This window comes from Rattus norvegicus, chromosome 3 (assembly GCF_021556685.1).
Source record: "Rattus norvegicus strain SHRSP/BbbUtx chromosome 3, alternate assembly SHRSP_T2T, whole genome shotgun sequence".
NCBI lineage: Eukaryota > Metazoa > Chordata > Mammalia > Rodentia > Muridae > Rattus > Rattus norvegicus.
In genome coordinates this window covers 85,355,830-85,364,884 of record NC_141536.1, presented here as the reverse complement: position 1 = coordinate 85,364,884, position 9,055 = coordinate 85,355,830, and positions in this window count along the sequence as shown.

Genomic DNA, 9,055 nt, shown 5'->3' with positions numbered 1-9,055 from the left:
AAACTGAATCCAAGAACACATCAAAATGAACATCCATGGTGATCAAGTAGGCTTCATCCCAGGTATGCAGTTATGGTTCAATATACGGAAATCCATCATATTCCACTTCATAAACAAACTCATGAGAAAAAAATCACATAATCATCTAATTAGATGCTGAGAAAGCATTTTACAAATTCAACACCCCTTCATGTTAAAGGATTTGGAAAGAGCAGGAATTCAAGGCCCATACCTAAACATATTAATGCAATATACAGCAAACCTGTAGCGAATATTAATCTAAATATAGAGAAATTTGAAGCAATTCCACTAATACCAAGGATTAGACAAGGCTGACCACTATTTCCCTACCTATTCACCACAGTACTTGAAGTCCTAGCCAGAGCAATCAGACAAAATAAAGAAATCAAAGGGATACAATTTGGAAAGGAAGAAGTCAAATTCACTATTTGCAGATGATATGAAATTATACTTAAGTGTTCCCAAAAATTTCACCAGAGAACTCCTAAACCTAGTAAACAACTTTAAAAAAGTGGCTGGGTTTAAGATTAGCTCAAACAATTAAGTAGCCTTCCACTACTTAAGAATAGACAGGTTGAGAATGAAATTAGGGAAATAGTCACAAATAATATAAAACACCTTGGTGTGACTCTAACCAAGCAAGTGAAAGATCTGTGTGACAAGAACTTCAAGTCTCTGAAGAAAGAAATTGAAGAAGATCTCAGAAGACAGAAAGATCTCCCATGTTCATGGATTGGAAGGATTAATATTGTAAAAAGGACCATCTTGCCAAAAGCAATGTACAGATTCAATGCAATCCCCATCAAAATTCCTCAAAACTCAATTCTTCATCAGGGAAAAGCAAATCAAAACAACCCTGAGATCCCACCACACACCAGTCAGAATGGATAAGATCCAAAACCCAGGAGACAGCTGATGCTAGTGAGGATTTGGAGAAAGAGAAACACTCCTTCATTGTTGATGGGATTGCGAGTTGGTACAACCACTCTGGAAATTAGGCAGGAGTTTCCTCACAAAATTGGACACAGAAATACCTGAGAACCCAGCTCTACAATTCCTGGGCATATATCCAAAAAATGTTCCAACATATAACAAGGACACATGCTTCATTATGTTCATAGCAGCCTTATTTATAATAGCCAGAAGCTGGAAAGAATCCAGATGCCTTTCAACAGAGGAATGGATACAGAAAATGTGGTACATCTTTACAATGGAGTACTCAACAACTACAAACAATGACTTCATGAAATTCTTCGGCAAATGTATAGAACTAGAAAATATCATCCTGAGTGACGTGACCCAATAATAAAAAATTCACATGATATGCACTCACTAATAAGTGGATATTAGCCCCAAAGCTCAGATCACACAAGATACAATTTACAGACCACATGAAGCTAAGCAAGAAAGTCAACTAAAGTGTGAATGCTTCAGTACTTCTTAGAAGTTGGAACAAAATATTCCTAGGAGGATATAAGGAGACAAAGTTTTCAGCAGAGACTGTCTATCAAGATTATAGTAGTTCTGAAAAGAATTATAGAGACTATGGTTTGTTTTATTTATTTTTTGATAATTTAAACTTTCCATTATATTGTCATCTGTCATTTTTGATGTTCAAGTATCAGTTGTTAATTTTATTCCTTTATTAAAATAATGTCTCTTGTTTTCTCTCAAGGTTTTAATATTTCACCTATGTTTTCTGTGTTTAATCTTGCAATGTTTATAGTAGTGTATGTTTAATTCTTTTATATTTGTGGATTACTGCAATTATTGACTCTGTGAACAGCTTGTTTTTCCTATTTGATGTCTATAATTATTAATATTACTTTCCTTTTCTTCCCTTCTTTTATTTTTATTTTGTTCTGGCATATCCCTTTAACTTTTTTTGTGTTCTATCTCATCAGTTCAGTTTGTGTACTTTTTTGTATCTGATATGCTAATAAATTTATACACATACATCTCTGGTATTCTAAATTAATAGCCTTTGTTTTCACCCTATTGATATAATTCCTTTAATATGCACATGATAATATCCAATCTTTGAAATTTCTGTTACTTAATTTTTCTGTAGCCAAAAAAATCATATTTCAAAATCTTTACCTATTGTATTTTATAAATGTAAATCTAGTAACAAATGCACAATGAAGTGGTCTTTTTCCCTTTGTAGAAAACTGAATTTGTTTGTGGGTTTCTGTGTGTCCATATTTATATGTGCACATGTATAAGTGTGCATTCCTCTGAAGGCTAGAGGATGAAATCAGGTTTCATGATCAATCATTTCACTAATTAATGTTTTAAGAAATTACTTCTCATAAAATTTGGAACTCGTTGACTCAGATAGGTTGATTTTCCAGTGATCCAGGGATCTCCAAAGTCTCTATCCCTTCCCTTACTTCTTACATCATGCCACACCCAAATGTGCCACTGATCATTGACAAACAGAACTCAGGACTTCATGCTTTGTCTACCTGTTGAGCCATCTCAAAATCTCCAAAGCAATGCTTTTTATTCGTAGAGAAAAATTCAACATATTCCAGGTTGATAAGTAAGAATATGATATAAATATTCTCTTGGAAATATCTTACCAGGTAGTTTTTACAAATAGTATTTCTGTTAAAAATTAAACCTATTATTTCCAAGGTTAAAGAATTGTTTGTAGCTTGTATCTTGGAAGAAAATAAAGTTTCTCTTTGCATTACGGGACTAGAAACATTCTGCTTACAGGACTATTATTAAATGCACAGTGATGGGGTCTGGCAGTCTGACACTATTAGTTGTGCTTCAGTCTCCTCTTATACCAATTTAACATTATATTTGAAGTGAAATACACTTTCAAATTGGCAGGATATCAGGCAGGTTCCAAAATAACTCTCATTAGCTGCAGACACCCGAAGCTGGTCAGCAGGTGTTGTTATCTATAACACTGATTTTCTTGTGTCAATTAAATCATTTCTCAAGATGGGTCCAAACTAAACTTAACAAGACACATTTTAGCATGTCACTTTAAAACACATAATTGAAAAGGTCTTGAGGTCTGTTGCAATAAATATGTTGTGGCTAAAATTCTCCTCCCTTGAGGCACTCATTAGTTTTCTAGGAGTTCTTTCTGATATCTCAGTACCTAAAAATATTCTCTCTGATAACATGATTGTTCTTCCCAAAGGCTGCAAATGTCTCTCAAGACTAAAGTCACATTTGTATTACTAAGGCAAATTATTTGGGATATCAACAATTTCCAAAATCTTGAGCAATGAAAATTATATTAAAGTACTCCAGATCAAAACTGAGATCAGACTTCTAAGGTAACACTTATTGATTCTGTAGAGTTCCTTCATTTTTTCTTTACCAAAGTAAGGAATGACTGGTCTTATATCAATTTCTTCCTGTATTCTTCTTTGAACAAGTCTTCAAATTTTACAGACTATGGAGTACAAAGCTGTTAACAGAAGATGGTTTGTACCAGCTTGCTTTGTTAGTACTTTTTTGAACTGTTCATACATGTAGAGAAAAATATTAATTTCTAAAAGGATGACATACTCTTAAATCAATTTGTTAATGCACCTGTTATTGAATAATGGAAAGTTATCATTCCTGGTTAGGTTGTAAACGAATTAAAAAAGTATAATAAGAAGCAGAGGTTGTTTAAATTAGTGGTATATCAATAATTTTTAATTCAAAGATTCAAATAATAATTGATATAATTTATGAAGTTGTAGTTTAATGAGAGGCTGATAAATTGTCTATAATTTTTCTAATCATATTTTAAATGCAGTCACATATATGTGTATACAGATAGATAGATAGAAAGATAGATAGATAGATAGATAGATAGATAGATAGATAGATAGATAGATAATGTGCTCTAAAAGAAAATTCGTAATTCAGAATTCTATTTGACACCAATCATTTTATCTTGAAAGCAGTTAAGTAGCACCAGTGTTGTTAATATATTTAGGCACTGATTTCCAGTAATTTATTTTTCATGAAAACTTTGTGAGAAATTTTTTCAAATGGATGAGGAAGTTGTTTACTTTTCTGCTAAATGGCCAGAATACTTCACCATGTATGACTAATATTGTACTGTTATAGATAATTTTAAAGTGATTTTGAAAGAGAGTGTCCATTCTATATAAAAATATCTTCTCTATTAAAATTACCTTATCATTCATTAAGTAACCAACATCAAATAAAGTGCACTTGGCAAAATATCCAGATGTTTTCAGATATTAAAAACACAAAATGATACATTGTAATATCAGAATGAAAGGACAAATGGTGACCTCATAATATTATTCTGCTAAATAGACATAATGACTCCTAGTAGACATAAAAACTACTAATGGCATATTTTTGCACATCTCTTAATTCTCATCATGTATGTTTTTCCTTACAAGAAATAGTAACTAAGATAAAAAGTTTCTGTGATGCTATCCAAGCAAGTGAAAAAAATCTGAATGACAAGAACTTCAAATCTCTGAAGAAAGAAATTGAAGAAGGCCTCAGAAGATAGAAAGATCTCCAATGCTCATAAAATAGCATGATTAGTACGGAAATTCATCAATATAATCCGTTATATAAACATACACAAAGAAAAGACACATAATCACATAATCATCTCATTAGATACTCAAAAAGCATTTGACAAAATTCAAAGCCCCTTCATGCTAAAAGTCTTGGAAAGATCAGGAATTCAAGGCTCATACTTAAACATAGTAAGAGCAATATACAGAAAACCAGGATACAACATCAAACTAAAAGGAGAGAAACATGAAGTAATCCCACTAAAATCAATGACTAGACAAAGCTGCCCACTGTCTCCCTACCTATTTAATATAGTAATTGAATTACTGTCCAGAGCAATTAAACAACAAAAAGTGATCAAAGGCATATAAAGTAGAAGGGAAGAAGTCAAAATATTACTATTTGCAGAGGATATTAGAGTATACTTAAGTGACCTCAAAAATTCTACCAGAGAACTCCTAAACCTGATAAACAACTTCAGCAAAGTGGCTGGATATAAAATTAACTAAAACAAATCTGTAACCTTCAATTACTTAAAGGATAAACAAGCTGAGGAAGAAATTAGGGAAATGACACTCTTTATAACAGACACAAATAACATAAAGTACCTTGGTGTGAGTTTAACAAAGTTAGTGAATGAACTGTATTACCAGAACTTCAAGTCTCTGAAGAAAGAAATCGAAGATCTATGAAGATAGAAAGAACTCCCATAATCATGCATTGGCTGGATTAATATAGTAAAATTGGCTATCTTGCTGAAAGCCATCTACAGATTCAATTCAGTCCCAATAAAAATTCCAACACAACTCTTCATAGAGTTAGAAAGAACAATTTGCAAATTCATTTGGAAGAACAAAAAACCCAGGATAGCAAAAACTATTCTCAACAATAAATGAGCTTCTGGGGAAATCACCATCCCAGACCTCAGGTTGTATTATAGAGTAATCATGATAAAAACTGGATGGTATTGGTACAGAGACGGGGAAGTAAATCAGAGAAATAGAATTGAAGACTCAGAAATGAACTCGCATACCTATGGTAACTTGCTCTTTGACAAAGGGGTTAAAACCATCCAGTGGAAAAAAGACAGCATTTTCAACAAATGATACTTGTTCAACTGGCCATCAGCATGTAGAAAAAGGCAAATTGATCCATTCTTATCTCCTTATACAAATATCAAGGCCAAGTTGATCAAGGACCTCTACATAAAACCATATACACTGAAACTAATAGAAGAGAAATTGGGGAAGGGCCTTGAAAACATAGGCACAGGGGAAAAAGTCCAAAAACAAATTCTTATGTTCTAAGATTCAAAGTCAACAAATGGGATCTCAGAAAATTGAAAAGCTTCTGTAAAGCAAAAGATATTCTCAATAATACAAAATGGCAACCAACAGACTAGGAAAAGATCATTACCAATCATACATCTGATAGAAGGCTTATATCTAATATACACCAAAAACTCAAGAAGTTAGATTCCAGAGAATCAAATAACCCAACTAAAAATGGGGCAAACAAAGAATTCTCACCCAAGAAATATTGAACGGCAGAGAAACAACTAAATTAGTCATCAGGGAAATGCAAATCAAAACAACCTTGAGATTCCACCTCACAGCAGTCAGAATGTCCAAAAACACAAGTGACAGCAGATGCTGGTGAGGATGTGGAGAATGGGGAACACTCCTCCAATGCTGGTGAGATTGCAAGCTGTTAAAACCACTTTGGAAATAATTCTGGCAGTTCCTCAGAAAGTACCTGAGGAGTCATCTATACCACTCCTGGGAATAAATCAAAAAGATTCTCCAACATATAACAAGGACACATGCTCCACTCATGTTCATAGCAGCCTTATTTATAACAGCCAGAAGCTGGAAAGAACCTACATGACACTCAACAGAGGAATAAATATATTGAATGTGGTACATTTACACAACGGAGTACTATTCAGCTTCTCAAAACAATGATTTCATGAAATTTTCAAGCACATGGATACAATTTGAAAATACCATCCTGACTGAGGTAACCCAGTCACAAAAGGACACACATGGTATGTACTCACTTATTAGTGGATATTAGCCAAAAAGAACCTTGGGCTATTCATGATATATCTCACATGATACATATGCATCTCAAGAATAAGGAAGACCACACCAAAGTATGGATGCTACAGAAGTACGCAGTAGGAGGAAGAGAATAATCTCTGTGAAGTAGAAGGAGAGAGTGATTTGGGAAGGAGAGGGTGAAGGAGTGCCAGTTCAGATATGGGAGGAGATATGGGAGAAATACAGAGGGTCAGGAATTTGAAAGTAGGTGTGTAGCAGTGGGGGATGCTGACGTGGGAATAGCCACTAGAAATTTCCAGGGACATAAGAGGTTTCCAGGACCCAATAGGAAAGACTTTTGCCAAAATACCCAAGAAAGGGGAGATAGAACCTTTAGAGACCATATCCAGTGGATAGGCATAGCCCACGTTAAAGAATGGGGCCACCCACTCACCTCAAAAATATTAATCCAGAATTTGTCCTGTCAAAAGGAAATGCAGGGACAAGGAGTGGAACAGAAAATGAAGGAAAGGCCATCCAGAGACTTCCCCACCTAGAGATCCATCTCATCTGCTGACACCAAACCCAGATACCATTTCTGATGACAGGAAGTGGTTATTGACAGGATCCTGGTATAGCTGTCCCCTAAGAGGCTCTGGCAGTATTGGACCAATACAGATGTGGATGTACATAGTCAAATATTGGACTGAGTAGAAAAATCTCAATGGGGAAGTTAGGGCAAGGACAGTAGGAGCTGAAGAGGGTTACATCCCCATTAGAAGACCAAATATATCAACTGACCAGAACCCCCAATGTTCACAGCGACTAAACCACCAAAGACAGAGTACACAGTGGGTACTCATGGCTCTAGCTGGATCTCTAACAGAGGATTACCTTATATGGCATCACTGGAAGGGGAGCCCTTTTGTCCTGTGGAGATTTGATGTCCCAGGAGAAGAAAATGCTAGGCTACTGAGGCAGGAGTAGGTGAGGAGGTGGAGTAGCACCCTCATAGAGACAGAAGGAAGGGAAGAGGGGTAGGTGGCTTGTGGAGGAGAAACTGGCAAGGGGGATAACATTTGATATATAAATAAATAAAATATTTTAAAAAAATGTCAAAGACTTCTAATTAGTCAATATTTCTATAAGAGACAATTGAGGACTGATAATTAAGACATATTTCAGATCACTTTAAGTTTTTGCATAGTTCTCATGAACAGTTTCCCAGCATCATTCACATAGAACCTCACAGAAACCTGTAACATCATCCAGGGTATCTGATGCCTTCTTATAACCTCCAGGCAAGCATCTTCAAATATATATGATTACTAGCAAACTACCCATAAACTCACAAACATACATGCATATACATCTATCTTTATTTCTACCTCTATCTCTATCATTAAATCTATCTAGCAAGCTTAGTCAGTCAACAGGGTCTCAAGGGAGGGAGGGAACATTAAAGAAAAAAGAGACAATTAGACAATATTATAACAGACTCCATCAAGTGCTGAAGCAGGTTTAACTTTTTATAGTCTACTTTTATATCATTGTAGGTACATGCAATGAATATGGCCAGTTCTGAGGCATAAACAATGTAGTCAAGAACAAATAGGGCATAAATGAAATAGTCAAGGAACAAGCAAGGCATAAACAAAGGTCGCATGGTATTCAGGGCTTATCAAGATAATTAAAATCTTGAGCCTACTCTCTTGTCCTAGCCCAATGTCAAATTCTTGCCAATATCCTTGAAGCAGGACAATAGCTTTCCACAAAAATTCATACATATATTTGTGTACATATTTATACTTGTATATATCTATATTTATATATGATTTATATATAAATTTTGATCATCTAAGAAATTCCTTTGTGGAATTTAAAGTATATTAGAATGTCAATGCATCTCTAAAGTGGTGCCTATTCTGGGAACTTGGTATGTGGATAAATAATAACAAACAAACTAAAGCCCACCAGTTCCTGGATTGGTTTCTTTTTTTTTTCTTCCCACCTTGTTCCTCTGATTGAGACTAGCCAGGAATAAAGAAGGTAATAAAAAGGCCAGAATAAAATGCAATCTTCTCTCCCCTTGCCTCCTTCAAATATTCCTGTTATGACCCAACACATGCAGAGAATGTATGTCAGTTTCAAGCTGCTTGGAAACCCACCGATTTTTTCTTCATTAAATTATTCTTTAACCAGAAATCTTTTTGTGGAACATAGGAGGTTTCTACAAGAACCCACAGGAGAACATTTAATTGGCTTTTAAGATTTCTAATAAACATACTTTAAGATATTTCAAATTACAAAATAAAAAACCAAAGAGACTTAACAAGGTTTTTTTGGATTTAATGTCAAACTTGAATTTCTTGGCCAGCTGAAAAGATTCTTAGTGCTGTAAAAAAAATCCACATGATCTATAATCAAAGTAGTGTTTTTTCTGAGACAGTATTGGGGAAATCTGCAAACAT